This window comes from Juglans microcarpa x Juglans regia, chromosome 2S, assembly GCF_004785595.1.
Source record: "Juglans microcarpa x Juglans regia isolate MS1-56 chromosome 2S, Jm3101_v1.0, whole genome shotgun sequence".
In the NCBI taxonomy this organism is placed as follows: domain Eukaryota; kingdom Viridiplantae; phylum Streptophyta; class Magnoliopsida; order Fagales; family Juglandaceae; genus Juglans; species Juglans microcarpa x Juglans regia.
The window spans coordinates 17,665,106-17,683,851 of record NC_054597.1 but is presented as its reverse complement, the minus strand read 5'-3'; the positions used below and the strand labels follow the sequence as shown (position 1 = coordinate 17,683,851).

The following is an 18,746-nucleotide window of genomic DNA, read 5'->3' as shown; positions in this document are numbered from 1 at the left end:
CATTATGGAAAACCAAGGTGTTTTAATGCACAGCCCCACCAGTTTGCAAAAATTATCCGAAAACATGAAAGCCTTAAGAACGTGGATTAAAAAATCCCAATCAACTCGGTCATAGGCTTTGCCCATATCTATTTTCATCATGACATTACCTCCACAATGCTTCTTATTGATCGACTGAATCATTTCCTAAGCGAAAGAAATATTTTCAAAAATGCTACGACCTGGAATAAAAGCACCCCGTTCTGGAGAAATTATTCTGGGCAGAAACGGTGTCAACCGCATCACCAAGATTTTAGAAAAAACCTTGTAAGCCATTGAACACAAACTAATTGGCCGAAACTTGTCAAAATTCTTCGGATTTTGCACTTTTGGAATCAAAACTATGAACGAAGAAGAATAAAATCTAGGCAAAGAAACTCCCAAGAAAAAATCTTCTACTGCCTCCACCAAATCATTTTTTACGATATCCCAACAGTGCATAAAAAATGCACTCCCAAATCCATTAGGCCCCGGACTACTGTTCTTCGGTATTGACCACAGTGCTTCCCTCACTTCCCTTTCGGATGGTGGTCTGCAAAGTCCCTCATTTTCCTGAGCTGAAATAACTAGACTCACTAACAAAGATCAATCAACCTGTAGAGTTGCACTTGCCCCATTCAAAAGTTTTTTTAAAATGATTAACTGCCCCATTGTGTACCTCCTCTGGCGATCTGAGAACAACCCCATCAGCGAGTGCCATGGAAGCTATCATCAACTTTCTTCTCCTTATATTGACCACTGCATGAAAAAACTTAGAATTCTGATCTCCATCCTCTAACCATTTTTTTCTTGGCAATTTGGGATAATCGGATCTCCTCATTATGCTCCCAATAATTAAGCTTAGCCTTCAAAACCAACAATTCCATCTCTAACTCTTACTGAAAACCTGATTGTAGTTGAAAATCAACTTGCTCAATCCTCTCCTCAAGCTCCTTAATGGAATACAACACATGCCCAAAAACCCTCTTATTCCGATTCTTCAAAAAAAAATTAATTTCTTTAATTTGGCCGCAAGCTTCAGAGGACCCTTCCCCCTCACAGATTCTTTCCATATCAACTCCACTTCCTTCAAGAAAGAAGAATGTTGTAACCACATGTTCTGAAATCGAAAAGGTATAGGTCCATATCTCTCCACACCACTCGACCCTTTAATCAATAAAGGTGCATGATTCGACGATTTCCTGGACAAGCACTCCAAAAATACTGACGAAAATGCTTCCAGAAAAGACAAATTCATTACCACTCTATCTAATCAACCCTAGCTACGAGCACATCCCTGGTGCCCATTACACCAAGTCATCAATCTGCCCTCAACTGGAAAATCCATTAGTCCACAAAAATCTAGACACTCGTTAAATTCATTCATCATAATGGCTAGTCTATGCGCTCCCCCTATCTGTTTTCCGTCACTACGAATAATGTTAAAATCTCCAGCAACCAACCATGGAATGTTAACACTAATCGTGCTCCTCAAAGAATTCCATATCTCACGCCTTTCCACATACCTACATTTGGCATAAACCAAAGACATCAACACTTTCATACAACCTTTTGTGATTAAAGCCGTAATAACCTGATCAGTCATATCCACCATATCCAACATTAATTCCACTTACCAAACAAGCCACAATTTTCCATCCATTAATGCATTTGAACAGAAATTTGTAAAGCCCAAAAACCTTGCCAAATCAGCCAATTTATCTTCCCCAACAAACGGTTCCGCAATTGCAATAATCAGACACTTAAATTTAGAAACCAAGCTCTTTAACCTACGCTTAGAAGTGTCAATTCCGCGCACATTCCATATCATCAAGTTATCAATCATAAATTCATTTTAGCAGGGAGGGATGAAACCCGCTGACAATGACGGAGTACCTGACCACTATTATGTTTCAACCTGGAAGCCAATGCCTTTTTTCCATTCTCCGAATCATAGCCTTTCTCTCGCACAACTTGATTTAATGAACCTTCCACTTCCTAATCAGAGTGATGCTCCTCTTCCATGATATCTCCATTCCCCCTCCTTCTGAAGCCAAAACCTCATCATTTGCCTTAGTTGATCCTCCAACCTCCCAGACCAATCTGTTCTCATCATCTCGGACCAAGAAATCCACAACTGGAGAACGCATCAAGTCAAGCGGTGGACTAGTTTCTTGTCCCTGCCCAACCACCTCATTTCACCCATCTATAGTACCCCCATCTACAACACCCACATCCTTATCCCCTTGATTCGACCCCACCTGAGACAATGGTCCTTTCTTCTCAATACAGTCTAAACCATTCAACACGGGTATATTCTCCTCCACCAGAACAATTTCTTTGCCCTTCTCAATTTGACTTGGTATACTAGGTTGGTCTTCCTGCAACTCCTCCACCACTGGTGGCTTCAACAAATTCACCACAGAATCCTTCTTCTCACGCCACATTTCCCTCTTGCCCTCATTTCAATTCGGACCCACTCAATCCTCCCTATTTTTAATCCCTTGTTGTTGTCCCACACTACAAACCATTGAGGTATGCCCCTGCCTCTTACATTTCTCACAATAAAAATCTAATTTATCATACTTCACTGGCTGCTAGATCTTCTTATTAGCCGCAACGATCGGAAAACCTTGAACCAACTCAGCCGGCAAATCAATTTCCACACAAATACGTGCACCAGTTGCTCTAGAACGAGCCAACGTTACGTGATCTGTACCCAGATACCTTCCAAATATTAGTCCTTTTTAAATAGTCTTACCAACATAGGTAGACCTTTCCCCAATAAGCATGCAATTACGTATGCCCCTCGTCAACGCTTAATTATTAAATTAAGTCAGCATATTTATTATTAATGTCATAGTCGTTGCAGTTGTTCAATATTGTGCAATTGGCTTGTACCGATGATAATTCAAGTAATTTAGCTGTAGAGAGTTATAGAAGTTAAAATTATATCAGTCACAAAGGAATTTGTGTATTGGTGGAAAGCCCCAATCGTGAGTAGTTGACTTGTAATCTGGATTTTTCCCTATATGTATCAGTCACAGCTGTAACTTCGCTTTCATGAATGAAATCTATTTCCCATAAAAAAATAGTCATTGCAGTTGTTCGATATTGTGCTTGTTGTAGGTATTGCTTATCTTGTCCTTCAAAAAGTTGCACTATAGCCAATACAAGAGATGCCATTTTTTGGGATGAAAATTCTTCACTTCTATTTTATCTCAAAAAATCTTTGTAGATAGATTTTTTTCGTCCCAAAAAAAACTTTTAGGGTCAAAATGTGACCATTCCATTAGAAGGCATTCAAACGAAGTTTTTTTTTTTGCACGAAATAGTTTCATTCCAAAATGCTGCTCAAATTGAATATATTCAATTTGAACTGTCAGGTTATTGTTTGAACGGGTTGGTAATTTAATTCTTACGACACAAATTGATTTGCTCATGTTCGAATGAAGATAATGTTAAACGCTTTCTTGTTGTTCGAACATGTCGATTTGTGTTCGAACATAATAAATCCGATCAAACATCCTTGAAAATGTTTGAATGAAAATTTGTGTTCGAACGTTTAGTTTGACGAAATTTGTTCACATGCTTTACTGTCCATTCGAATGACAAAGTAAGAAAATAACATCCAAGTTGGTGGTGGCTTAAAGTTCTGGGACTCATCAACAACATTTGTTTGATCAATTTTTGGGATTGAATTTCCATCTCCCTCCACAGGTCTTGTTGTTGTTGTGGTTCTCTTAATCGCACCTCCATATCCATTGTCTGACGTAATTGATCCTCCAACTCTCATTGCTTGGATCTCAATTGTTCGATATCAAGTTGCTTCCTCTAAATCCTAAGAGTTCTTATTCGGTCTGCTTTGAGAAGAAGATGAGGTTGAGGAGGAAGGCTTCAAACAGCTTCCTAAACCCCTAAACTATCAAGAGCAGGGTTCAAGAACATGAGAAAAGAGCTCAACGTCGTTAAGGAAGGATTCATCAGACGCAACCTCTTGCCAAAGTGAAACCATCTTCTCCTAAAACAAAGAAAAAGGAAAAATTATTAATTAGAGATAGTATGAAAAACATGAATATTATTAGGCTATACAAAAAAATAAACTTACATAATTTGCTTATGCTTCGGGACTAATTCAAACACCATCACGATTTATAGGCGACTTAATATACAATTGGGTCAGATTATAGTCAGTAGGACTATCTTGTTCTTGCAAAAGGAAAATATATGTTACAACTTCAATCACAAATGTTGATTTGTTAATATCTAACAGGGACTAGTATAACATTTCCAATTTTTTGATAGTCGAAGGAAAGATCTAGAACCTGCATGATGGTGTATCATTGAATTTGGTCTATTTGCTTTGTTGATAGTACTCCATTGCTGCAAGAAAATAAACAACATTATTAATATATTGTTTTTCATTCACCTCACATATAGTATACTGAAAGATAGTAGCAAAATTACCTGATATGCTAAATCTTCAAACATATCACAAATCTTCTCACATTCACCTAGGCGCATGTTTTGGAATGGATTTTGATGCTCCTCTGTTGCACTATTAAACTTTTGATAATGTGCATGACATCTACCTTTGTACTTTCAGAATGTATTATTCATCAACTCATCAACCGTTACTTAATCCTCTTGCCATCTAAAATTAAGTTCAAACTCATCTTTGAAAGAATTAGGAATGATAAGAACAAAAGAAACTATTTATAAATTAAGTAATAATTGAATAAAATTATTTCAATGTAATGTATTATCGAGCAATGACTTTTGATGTGATCTTTCACATCTTGGGGAACCTTGGCACAGGAGGATGTAACCATGGGTTCATAGGTCTAGGTAAGGGTACCAACATAGGAAGCAAGCCAAGCTCTTAGATCCATAGAGCCACCAATGTAATCATTAGGAATATCAATTTTAATTTTTTCTGCTTTCTACACTTCCTCTATGCAGACACCTCGACCTTGGCGATGACTTATAACAAGTATATAATAATTAAAGAATATAATATCAAAAAATCATTTTTTTTAAAACATTATTACTTAATTCATCACATAAGCTCAAGTTTCTATCTACCATACCATGTTTTGGGTTTGGTAATGTTGGCCCATCATCAGTGGCCGGTGAACCAATTAGGGAATCAGTAATGGATGGAAATGGCAAACAAGTTGCTTTGCATTTGGGAGACATTAGAAAAAAAAAAAAAAAGAGTGGGCAATCACCTGTCCAATAGTGATGCCCTCCCGAATTTATTAATAAAGCGCTCGCTTATGACAGAGGAAAACCGTTGAAACAAAACAAGGCCCTTGAGAGAAAAGCTCAAAAAACCCAAGCCTAGAAAAGACCCTAGACAAGCCTATGAAACATAATGAAGAAAACATGGCAACCAAAAACAATAACTATAAACAAACTTAATGACATCTTAAGGAAGGAAGACCAGATAAATCCAACTGGAGCAAACCTCTCAGGACCTGAGGCAATATTGAATTATTTGTGTAGGCCAGAGCAACACCATTGGCACCATCCTTGGCCAATCAATCAGCCACCTTATTTCCTTCATGTAATACATGCTGAAAATGACAATTAATAGATTGAGCCAAACCAACAATCTCTTCCCAATAATCCTCCAGGTACCAAACCCCACACCACCCTCTATGCCACCAAGAAATAACCACCATCGAGTCAACCTCAACAATCACATTAAAGAGCTAAAGTGCCTTGCACATTCGCATGCCATTAAGAAGCGCAATAAGTTCAACTTTATTATTAGAACCAAAACCAATGGGAGAGGCGAACGCTTACACAAGCCGTCCTAGGTCATTTCAAATGACACCACCAATACAACTAGAACCCGGGTTGCTAAGACTGCTACCATTCGTATTCAATTTAAACTACCCTGATAGCAGTTTATGCCACTTGATGACTTTGCACCGCCTTTCTTTTAAAGGAGCAAGTTTGATCCGTAAGGTCTCAAGAATCATGCCATCAAAATGGGACAAGCTGTAAGAATTATCAATCACTTGAAAAAGGGAACCAAGCCATACACAAATAGATTTGACAATAGCTTTATGCGATTTAAAGGTGCCCTCCATCGAGCTAGGCATCCTCTCCTCCAAAGTCTCCAAGTAACTATGATAGGTATAAGACCAATTATAACACCCACCTGAGAATGGGACTTAGCACGCAGGAACCAAGAAGAAACTTGGTGTTTCCAATTGCTCCTAAGTGGAAGTCCAAAGAGATTGCCAAAAAATGACCAGATTTTTTTAGGAAAATCTCGCTCAAAGAGAACATGATTAATGTCTTCATATTGACCTGCAATATAGCACTCACATTTGGAAAAAAATTGGAATGCCAATATGACGCAACCGATCATCCACACTCAAAGCCTGCGCCAAGCCTTCCAAAACTTAATAGACATTTTTAAGGGAAGACTTTTATGCCAAATCCAAGAGTGCTAATCAAGAGAGGAGCCTCAGACTCTAATATAATGCCATGTAGATTTAGTGGAAAACATACATGTCTCTGTTTGGGTCTAGACAAGAACATCCTTCCCTAAATTATGCCAAGATAAAGAGACTAAGATATCATCAACATTCTCCAAACAACCAGGTTCTCTAGCAGATTCATATCCTAGCTGTCTGACAACCGACACTCTTTAATTTTCAACAAAGGCTGACCCACAATTGGCAAGTCATTAATCAAGGGGCCATTCTCCCTCCATTTTTCATACCAGAAAAAAATATCTCATTCTCTAACTCCCCATTTGTAATTATTCAACATCAAAGAGATACAATGGGCAACCATTTTCCAAAATCCCGGGCCTTTATCAACATTGATTAGGAACCAAGGTTTCAATTCCACATATTTAGCCTTAAAAAAGTTTGCCCAAAGAGAGTTACCTTGTAGAAGATTCACGCAAACCTCAAGTGCAAGGCTGTCTGAGTGTCCTGGAGATGCCTTAAGCCATGACCTCCTTCTGACACAAGCCTACAAATGTGTTTCCAAGTCACCCATTTCTTTTTATCTCTTCCATTTGACTCACCCCAAAAGAAGGAGCTCATCACCTGATGCATCTTATTGATTACTGCTTGAGGGACCTATAAAACAGGAAATAGGTGAAGGGCTATATTTGAAATAACATGGCGTAACAAAACTAGTTTCCCTCCAGAAGACAATAGCCGCATTTTCCAACCACTGGTTTTTTGCCTCACTTTATTCACCATGCCTTCAAGATGTAATTGCTTAAGACGACCGATGATAGTGGGCACTCCAAGATATTGGAAGGAAACTGCCCCTCCATGAAACCAGTGCTACAAAGAAAACGCCGCTTACGAGTAGGGGAGATTCTATTTGAACAATACAAGGCAAACTTCTATTTCTTAATTGCCTGTCCCAATCATCTTTCATATCGGCTCAAGATACTTAGAAGCACCCGAACCGACCTTTGGCTTCCACTAGAAAAAATAAGCACATCATCAGCATACATTAGATGAGAAATAATAAGCGTACCTCTTGCCTGATGAAAGTGACCAAATCTATTCATAGCCACACTCTGATGAATCATCCGGGAAAGTATCTCCTACTGGATAATAAACAAATAAGGAGATAGGGGATCACCTTGTCGAATACCAAGGCCTCCTAGGAGAAACCTTTTATTGTCCCATTCATCATAACTGAATACCAGGGACTAGAAATACAAAAGAAGATCAATTCACAAAATTAAGGTGAGAAACCAAACCTCAACATGACCTTAATCAAAAAATTCCAATCCATGCGATCATAAGCTTTTGCCATATCTACTTTTAACATAATATTGCCACCTTGATTCCTTTTATTAATAGAATGAACCATTTCTTGAGTGAGGCTTATATTCTTAAAAATACTTCTACCTGGGAAAAAAGTGCCTTGCTCCAACGAAACCAGTCGAGGCAAGAGACTAGTTAATCGATTCACAATTATCTTGGAGCAAAGTTTATAAAAGACCAAACAAGGACTGATGGGATGAAACCTATCAAAACCTGTGGGAGAATCCACCTTTGGAATTAAGACCAAATAAGAAGCTGTAAAAAACTTGGATAGACTTAGATGCAAAGAATTCCACCACAGTATTCCAAAAATCATTTTTAACCACCTCCTAGCAGCTCTTATAAAATCCAGAGCCAAAATCATCAGGGTCAGGAGCACTATTAACCGAAATTGAGGACAAAGTAGCAAATACTTCCTCTAATGAGGGCGCACTAACAAGGGAGGCATTCTCCTCCGCAGAAATAACCAGATCTATAAGACCCTCAAAATAGGTTGCTCAACGGGTGGTTCACCCTGGAGAAAAGATGAAAAGTAATCTACTGCACCTTGGTGAATGCTCTCCGGAGACTCAAACACCTCATCATTCGACTGCATATCTAGTACCCACTTACGCCTTTTACTGGCTAAGCAAGCATGAAAAAATTTGGGATTCCGGTCACCATCCACCTCCTATTTTAGCTTTGCCATTTGGTTCAATCAAATTTCTTCTCGACGCTACCAAGTCACCAAATCTGCTTTTACCACTTGTAACTCTCTATCTAGATTATCACCCAGTTTAATTGAAGCTGTAGTTCAAGCTCCTCAACCTGATTTTCAAGAGCAGTAATCCGGCCCAACGTATGACCGAAGACCCTTTTATTCCATTCCCGCAAAGCGACCTTAGTCTATTTTAACTTCATAACCAGATTCTGAATAGCTGAACCACCCTCTCGAGATGACCAAGCATGCCAAACACAATCTAGAAAATTATGATATTCCACCCACATCTATTGGAAACGAAAAGGGCCTGGACCATAAGAGAAAGGGTCTTGTCTGAACTCTAGAAATATAGGAGCTTGATCCAAAGTAGAGCGTGGCAAATAATAACAAATAACATTAGGAAATACCGAAAGAAAAGAGGCATCCATCAGAACATGGTCCAACCATGCCAGAGAATGAGTAAGGCCATATTGCCCATTGCACAAAGAAAAAGCACTCCCCTTCGATGCCATTTCAAGCAAACCCCCCTATTGAATCCAGTTATTAAAATCCTCTAGTAAGAGGTCAAGGCCTACCTCTTCGTCTCTCTGAATCATTCCGGATAATATTAAAATCACTAACAAAAAATACACAAGTCTAAACCCATATTTCGAATACTAAGAGAACCCATAATATACGCCCTTCAGCCATGGTACATTTTGCCTAAATAACTGTAAGCAAAAACTTTTCAGCCCCTCCTACTTGGAGAGAAACATATTGCCCTCCCATTCGAACCAAACTCAACTGCAGGATACTATCCCAAAAAATCCAAATTCTCCCCCCCCCCCAACCTCATTTGAAATGAAGTTATCAAATTTCAAAACACGTCCCAATCTCCAAGCAACATCAAGGTTTTGAAAAGGCTCCAAAAGAGCAACAATTTTCGACCAAGTAACTTTTTTAATCTACCTTTTGAGGTCCCGAATCCCCTAATGTTCCATACTAAAATAGGATCAATCATTAAGAAGGATTAGAAACTCGAGCAAGAACCTGAGAAGAACTTCTCATTTTAACAAACATATTTTTCTTATATTTTCTTTTACCTTCATTGGTCGCAGATTCTGTCAAGTAATCTTTATCTTGCGAAAAAACTTCAAAGCATAAATCTAGCTCTGGTTCAGAAATAGTCCTCCAAAATCGGCTACTCCTCATCTGGTTCATCTTCCAGTTCCACGGTAGCCAACTCAATCTCATGGACTATAAACGGGACAGCAGGCGTAGACTCCCTCTGAATGGCCAACAACACTGGTTCAGAAACAAACCCAGGTTGTTGTCCTAGCACGGATTCATTTTCTGTGACTGAAAGCACAACAATATCCTTAGCATCATTTTCCTTAGCAACCTCTATTTCAGGAACCTCTGTTTCATATTTTGTGATCGAATGCACTTGTGATTCAACATCACATTCCCTAGCAACCTCTGTTTTATGAATTATCGGATCCTCTTCAACAGCATCAACCTGCACCATAGACAAAATAGGCGTCGAAACCACTTCTTTCTGTGAATTACCCCTGCTGAATTAGTCAAAGAATCATTCGCAACTGCACTCGGAACACAACTACACTCGAAACCACAACAGGTTCCCCATTCACAGCCATTTCTTTCTGCCCTTTCTTCCTTGCCTGAGCCTTCCCCAACTTCTGAATTTGATCAGCCCGACACGTCTGTGAATTATGGCCTTGCATGACACTTGCAATAATAAGCAGGGAGTGTATCATAAACAACTTCTTGTTTCCTACTAGATGCAAACCCGGTGCTCCAATCCAGAAATGAGAGAGAGGCTCTTTGGCAGCATCAACCTCGACACACAACCTCGCCCCATCCATTCTCGTGGCACAACGCATCCGATTATCCCTAAGAATGAATGTACTAATAGGGGCCATAAGAATACTAAAAAATGCTTCATTATAAAAATTTGGAGGAAGTCCCAGAAGAGAGATCCATACTGGTACCCAAGATGGTACCTCATCCTCCGTGAATTCTAGTGTCCAACAAAACACCCGATAAAAAATTCCATTGATCTCGCAAACATCCCTCGACAATGCTTTTGTGAAATCGGCCTCATTTGTCATACGTACAAAAACATTCCTCGACCTTCGCATAGAAGAAACAATCGGAGTGGATGAAAGGTCCCAGCGATTGTGTATGAATGCACGGATTGCATCCAATGCTGGACGTTGCTTCAAAAACTTAAGAATCACCTAGAAATGAAACGGTTCCACTGACTTCGTAATCTCCTCACGTGAAAACTGAAAGTAGACTTCTCCACCTAGCACCTTCAACGATCTAGGCAGCAGCATCATCTCAGGCATGGGATGTGGGACAGCAACCACCAGGTCGGCAATAGAAGGCCGACCAGTACCACCATCTGTGGCTGCCATGCAGCCAGCCATGGATGACCACGCAAGAGGCAAGTGGCAACCCTAAGACTCACGTAGAGAGAAAAAGGGCAATAACGGTAAAGCATTTTTCGAATCATAAACTACCATTTTTTTTTTATAAGTGGGTGGGGAAATGATAAAGATATATATATTATTCACCATAAAAAAGTTATTATTGACAAAAATACTCTTATTACAATAACAATATATATATATATAAACAACTCTCATTCACTATCAGTTTCACTCGACCACTCGTTCTCATACTCACTATTCATTTTAGTTGACTCATGTTCTTCTGACAGGCTTCCCTGAATTACTTCTGTTTCAATTTCTTATCTACGCAGTGGAACCGTGTCAAATTGGTTGAGATCAACAAATAAATTTATGGTTGATTTGTTTTCTTGATATGCTTCTTCAGTTGTTGGACCATTAAATTCTTCTTGTTGGCCCTCTGCTTCTGGAATATAATTATATATATTTCTTGGTGCAAATTTCTGTACAACTCACCATGGGTTTCCATACTCCTGATTATCTAAGTAAAAAATTTGATTTATTTGGCAAGTGCGAAAGAAAGGATCATCCTCATACTATGTGCGAGATGTATTGGCACTCACAAAATATTCATCATTATGCACTCTCAATCTAGGATTTGAGACATCCCACCAAATACACCTAAACAACCAAACTATACGTTCTCCTAATAACTATAACCCAATGATATCTTCGACGACTCCATAAATTCTATATTCTCCTCCTCATGGCTTCCTTCAACAACGACCCCACAATTTTAGTTTTTCTATATCGTTCTCAGTCAGTCGTGTGAAATCTATCTCCAAGTACTACACATGCTAAGTATCGAATGGCCTGCTTGGATGGGTCACTTGCCAAGGCATACTATTCACTTGAAATCTCTTCTGGATTATCACCATATCTCAATACCACCTATATTAATAAATTTATTTCAGTCCAGTTAACATTAAATAGGGAAAAAATCTATTTTAGCAGTATGAAATTCAAAGATAGAAAGACACTATTTAGTAATACCATCTACTCAAACCAAGAGGCGAACTCTTCTTCGTTCATCTTTTCTACATCTGTTACACCATCCTTTCTAAGTTGACGAATATGTGCGCTGCATATGTTGAAATGTTGCATAAACCATTTCAGTTATGTTATCTTACATGCTTTAAGTTAGTTATATAAGCATAGATCACTAACCTCAAGTATTTGTCAATCACTATAGTTATTCAGTACATACCACTGGGCTTTGTCAAACTCTCATCCACATAAGTCGTAACGCCCATGTGCACCTACGAGACATACACTTTAAGAAAACACAGAGAATAATGATCTAACTCTCAAATGTACACCGTCATAATTTCGTTCCAGTCACAAGAATCTGGTATCACCCCACGGAAATACGTAGAACAAAATGTATGTCATTTATTATCAATCTATGACTTAATAATCAAACCTTCCGATTGGGCCTTATTTAGCACAGATAGTTTAAGTTTTTCTAGAAATGCCTCAATAGGATACATCTATCTACACTAGATCAAGCGAACAAGTAAGGACTCATAGGGTAGGTGCACAGCCAAGTGAATCATAACATCAAATATTGATGGTGCATACAAACTGTCCAGCTCGCACAATATGATGTAACATTAGATTTCATCCTTACTAATGCATCAATTTTCAACGTTCTGCAGCAAAAGTTCCTAAAAAAATCCCCTAATTCTGTTAGTGCTGCACGAACATATTGAGTCAATTTTTCATAACAGTGTAACATGTCCAGTTCAGTTTGGTTTTCTACATTTCTTAGAAAAAAACCCATATACACCGGTTTTAAAAATTTAAGAACCGATATCGGATTAACTCACTACCAAAACTGAAACTTCTAATTTTTTCAGTTTCGATCTGATTCGTTCAGATTTTTTAGTTTTATGGATTATCTATGTTACTAATAATATGATGTTTACATACACTAAACTATTAGTCTATTTATATTGTGGCGCCTTCGACCCCCACTTGTGTTTTGGCGGAGTCGCGACGCCGAGATGTTGGCTGCTCGGGTCACACACCCCTAGCATAATGTGGAAGCATGTAATATAATTGTGATGCCCAGACTACCACGTACAAAAATAAGGGAATCGTGACGTCAGGATAATGACATCACGAGTCACGCATCCCTACGAAATGTGCTCAAGTGTGTGCAACATGCAAAAGTGCACAATAAAAATTGCAGCGGATAATATAAATAAGTCATCTAAGTACCAGAAGTTTAAATACAAATATTCAAAACAAATTACCTTTAAAGAGTTATACAGTCATCCCAAATATATTACAAAGGCAATGCATAAATTGATAAAAAATGAAACTCGATAAACAGGAGCAATCCCAGATCACTCCACCAATGGAACCGAGCTAAGGCTCGTCATCCTCATCTGTATCAAAATCTGAGATACCATAAAATGGTACCACAGGTAAATATAAACCAAACAACTCTTGGGATAAAATATATTAATGCAATCAACATGCATTCATACGACAAAATCCACTTAGCCATAAAACACCATTTTTTCCCAAAATTGATTATTTCTAACACACGCCAAAATCCCATTTTGGCCCAAAAATATAGTCTGTCATTTTTCCAAAAAATGATTCACACAAAACAAACTATTTATCGGACACTGAAGACAGGAATTGCAGGCGGGACTCTACCACTGTCCCTGTTTACCACCATCCCTACCGCGTGCACCGTAGGCGGGAATCACAGGCGGGACACAACCACCATCCCTATTTACCACCATCCCTACCGTGTGCACCGTAGGCAGGACTCTACCACCGTCCCTGTTTACTACCATCCCTACCACGTGCACCGTAGGCGGGAATCACAGGCGGGACACAACCACCATCCCTACAGTCTCTTTCCTTTTTCTCGCAAGAAAATTCAATTTCCAATAAACACATGAACATGAATGCAATTACACGAAAACCCAGTTTTCTTTATAAACATGATCATGCGTGCAATATGCCATGTACATGAACAACACCATACCCAACAACCAACAACTCACAATGCAAACCAAACACACAACAACTCCGTCCATAATCCATTCGACCCCCGTACTCGTCGGACTCAGTCCGGCATAACCAACCAAATCACAACAATATGGGTTAGTGCAAAAATATATTTAAATCACGATAGTTCTTTGGAAAAATACTTACAGTCCTATATTATAATTTCTGAAGGATCACGGTGGTGCAAAAGGTGGTGGCTCAGCAACGAAACAGTGTAAAATACACTATGGCTGTGGCTCTCAAAAACTCACTTTTGAATGGGGACAAACTAAGACCCGAAATTGATAGGGTAGGGCCTAGAGAGGTCGGTGAAGCCAATGGTGGTGGTGGTTTGTCGTGGGTGGCAAATATGTCGAAATCGGAGATGGAGATAAATAGGCTTCATCGGTGACAGATCGAAGCAGGGGTTAGGTCCATTGGATTGCTATGAGGTCGAGGATGAAGTGGTGAAGAGATGGTGGCGCGACGGCGACGCTGGAACGAAGAGAAGGCCGCGGCTTAGTGTTGGGCATGGGGCTATCGGCGGCGATGGAGGAGCTGGAAACGGAGGGAGGTGGTCGCCGGCTAGTGGGGATGTTGATGGGAGGGGCGGTGAGGTGCACGATGGTGCACGACGGCGCAAAAAATCAACAACCCGAATGGGTTTCACACAGCCAGCGGGGAGAGAGAGAGAGAGCATGGGGAAGGGAATCTGGGGTGGGGGAGGTCTCCGGAGTGTGGGGAAGGAGGTGGGACGGGCAGTGTCGCCGGATGGTGGCGCACGGCGACGGCTGGAGGACGAACGATGCGGACGCAGGGGAGAGAGGGAGAGTAGGTCACACGGGAAGGGAAAAACAGAGGAAGAAAAGAAAGAAAGAGGAAAGAAAAAGAAAAGAGGAAAAAGAAAAGTGGGGAAAAGAAATGAGGTCCAGTCCTCACTTCTTGGGTCACAGAAAATGATCTAACAAAAATGATATTAAAACAGCAAATCAATTAAAATAAATTAAACGTAATGATTCAATAAAAATAAAATAATTAAATCCCACAATCAATTAATTTAAAAAAGAAGAACAATTTAAATGCATAACAATAACAAATATTAAGGAAACATCTCAAATTAATTTTCACAATTTAAAGATCATAAAATAAACCATCTAAAAAAATCCGATAATTTTAAAAGAAGAGAATAAATTTTTGAATTATTAAAAATAATCCTTTCAATAAAAATACACTAAAATACGGGGTGTTACATCCTCCCCCCTTAAAATAAAATTTCATCCTCGAAATTTGTAGAGCCAAACATCATGCTAAAGTAGGATACAAGACACAACCAGAATACGCTTAAGAAAAAAAATCACACGACCTCCAACACCCAACGAGCATGAGAACAACTTGCTTAACTTTTCCAAAAACCGAGAATAAACCACACAAGGCATCCATTACGAAAGATCAGGTTAGACCCTTACCTGCCATAACTCCAGCGTCCTGAGTCTCTGGAACCTCATCGTCAACACTACCAAGAGTCAACGCGTGCATCTGAGCCTGACCTAACTGCCTCTGATCAGTTCTAGCACCTCAATGACCACCCTGATTCACTTGGGTCCGATTAGGACACTCACAAGCAAAGTGTCCCATCTGACCGCACTCAAAGCACTAGTTCCAACCCTGACAGCACTCGCCCTCATGGGCTCTATTACATTTGCCACAAATTGGAGCTCGATCCCTAATACGTACACCGGAGGGTGCCTGCGATTGAGACCCGATCCTCTGCACGAACTTTTGCGGTGACCTGGAGCTACTCCCTTCACCATCAACGTTCAGTCGCTTCTTACCTGGAGGGGAGCCTACCACAGCACCTCGCTCTTGCTCAGCAATACAGGCCACCTCAACCAACCTCTGAAAGTTCTGGATTTGCAGGCATGCGACTTGTCTGCAAATATGAGAGCGCAACCCTTCCTGAAAACGTTCGGCCAGCAACTCTTCGGTGGCTATCAAATGAGATGCAAATCGCCCAAGCTCTATAAATTTTATGGCATATTGCTCGACAGTCATATCCCCTTGGACCAAATTATTGAATTCCCAAGCCTTTTGTCGTCTCACAAAAACAGGGAAGAAGCGATCGTCAAACTCTTTCTTGAAGCGCTGCCAAGACACAGCCGCCAAAGATCCCAACTCCATCTCTAGGAGTTCCGGCTTAGTCTTCCACCAATTAGCTGCTTCACCTTGCAACATGTAACTCCCATACAACACCTTCTGGGCCTTTGTACAACCACAGACTTCGAATGTCCTCTTGAGGTCTTCAATCCACCTCCCAGCTCGAAGGGGATCCTCTTCGCCCTTGAAGGCAGGAGTCCTATGTGCCAAGAAACACTCATAGGTGCACTCGACTTTCACCACCCTATTCTGCTCTCCTTGTTGGGGACGAAAATTCTGCTGAAGGAACTCTGTCATTTAATCAATGCCCTCGCCACGGCATAATTTCCATCACCTCTCGGTAATTCATCCTCGGGCTCATTGGTTGGCCTTCTTGGTCGTACCATCTTCCTGCCATAGCGTAACCCTTAACCCCACTATCAGCTTAAAACAAACTAAAATATAATTATAGTAAGATAAATTAAAATACCTCAATATAACATAAAATAAAATAGAATAAAACCAACAAAATAAAATATCACAAGACAAAATGAATAAAACAAATCAAGTAGTACACAAGAAAATGATTGAAACAAGTAAAATAGCCTGCCATAAAATAAAATAAAATAACTAAATAAAATAAAATAACATAAAATAAAATAAATAAACAATCAAGTAATGTACAATAAAATAAATAAAATACTTAAAATAATATACTTCCAACAAAATAATTTCAAATCATAACTTTAAAATTTTATGGTACCGCACCTATGGGACATGTGGTTTTACCCAGAGTCGAACTGCTCTGATACCAACTGTGACGCCCCGACTCCACATACAAAAACAAGAGAATCGTGACGTCAGGATGATGACAACATGGGTCACGCATCCCAACAAAATGTGCTCAAGTGTGTGCAACATACAAAAGTGCACAATAAAAATCACGGCGGATAATATAAATAAGTCATCTAAGTACCAGAAGTTTAAATACAAATATTCAAAACAAATTACCTTTAAAGAGTTATACAGTCATCCCAAATATATTACAAAGGCAATACATAAATTCATAAAAAATGAAACTCGATAAACAGGAGCAATCCCAGATCACTCCACCAACGGAGCCAAGCTAAGGCTCTTCAACCTCATCTGCATCAAAATCTGCGATACCATAAAATGGTACCAAAGGTAAATATAAACCAAACAACTCTCGGGATAAAAACATATTAATGCAATCAACATGCATTCATACGACAAAATCCACTTAGCCATAAAACATCATTTTTCCCAAAAAATGATTATTTCCAACATACGCAAAAATCTCATTTTGACCCAAAAATATAGTCTTTCATTTTTTCAGAAAATGATTCATACGAAACAAACCATTTATTGGACACTGTAGGCGGGAATCGCAGGCGGGATTCTACCACCGTCCCTGTTTACCACCATCCCTACCGCGTGCACCGTAGGCAGGAATCACAGGTGGGACACAACCACCATCCCTGTTTACCACCATCCCTACCGCGTGCACCGTAGGGGGGAATCACAGGCGGGACTCTACCACCATCCCCGCTTACCACCATCCCTACAGTTCCTTCCCACACAATGAATACTTAACAGAGCACTGTAGGTGGAAATCACAGGCGGGACACAACCACCATCCCTGCTTACCACCATCCCTACAGTCTCTTTCCTTTTTCTCACATGAAAATCCAATTTCTAATAAACACATGAACATGAATGCAATTACACGAAAATCCAGTTTTCTTTACAAACATGATCATGCGTGCAATATGCCATGTACATGAACAACACCATACCCAACAACCAACAACTCACAATGCAAACCAAACACACAACAACTCCGTCCAAAATCCATCCGACCTCCGTACTCCTCGGACTCAGTCCGGCATAACCAATCAGATCACAACAATATGGGTTAGTGCAAAAATATATTTAAATCACGATAGTTCTTTGGAAAAATACTTACAGTGCTATATTATAATTTCTGAAGAATCACGGTGGTGCAAAAGGTGGTGGCTCAGCAACTACACAGTGTAAAATACACAGTGGCCATGGGTCTCAAAAACTCACTTTTGAATGGGGACAAACTAAGACCCGAAATTGATAGGGTAGGGCCTAGAGAGGTCGGTGAAGCCAATGGTGGTGGTGGTTTGCCGTGGGTGGCGGCGCAAAGGGTGGTTTTAGGCCAAATTTGTCGAAATCGGAGATGGAGATAAATAGGCTTCACTGGTGACGGATCGAAGCTGGAGTTAGGTCCATTGGGTTGATATGAGGTCGAGGATGAAGTGGTGAAGAGATAGTGGTTGATGGTGGGGCGACGGCGGCCCTGGAACGAAGAGAAGGTCGCGGATTAGTGTTGGGCGTAGAGGCTATCGGCGGCGATGGAGGAGCTAGAAACGGAAGGAGGTGGTCGCCGGCCGGTGGGGCAGCTGATGGGAGGGGCGATGAGGTGCACTATGGTGCACGGCGGCGCAGAAAATCAACAACCCGAATGGGTTTCACACAGCCAGCGGGGAGAGAGAGAGAGCGTGGTGAAGGGAATCTGGGGTGGGGGAGGTTGCCGAAGTGTGGGGA

At 40.1% G+C, this 18,746-nt stretch overlaps 1 long non-coding RNA gene across 1 annotated transcript; it reads left to right on the top strand.

The window, feature by feature from the left end:
- Positions 1–14,398: 14,398 nt before the first annotated feature.
- LOC121251823 lies at positions 14,399–18,497 on the top strand. Its single transcript, XR_005938125.1, has 3 exons — positions 14,399–14,485; positions 16,363–16,368; positions 18,467–18,497. It is a non-coding gene; the product is annotated as an uncharacterized LOC121251823 (long non-coding RNA).
- The last annotated feature ends 249 nt before the right edge of the window (positions 18,498–18,746 follow it).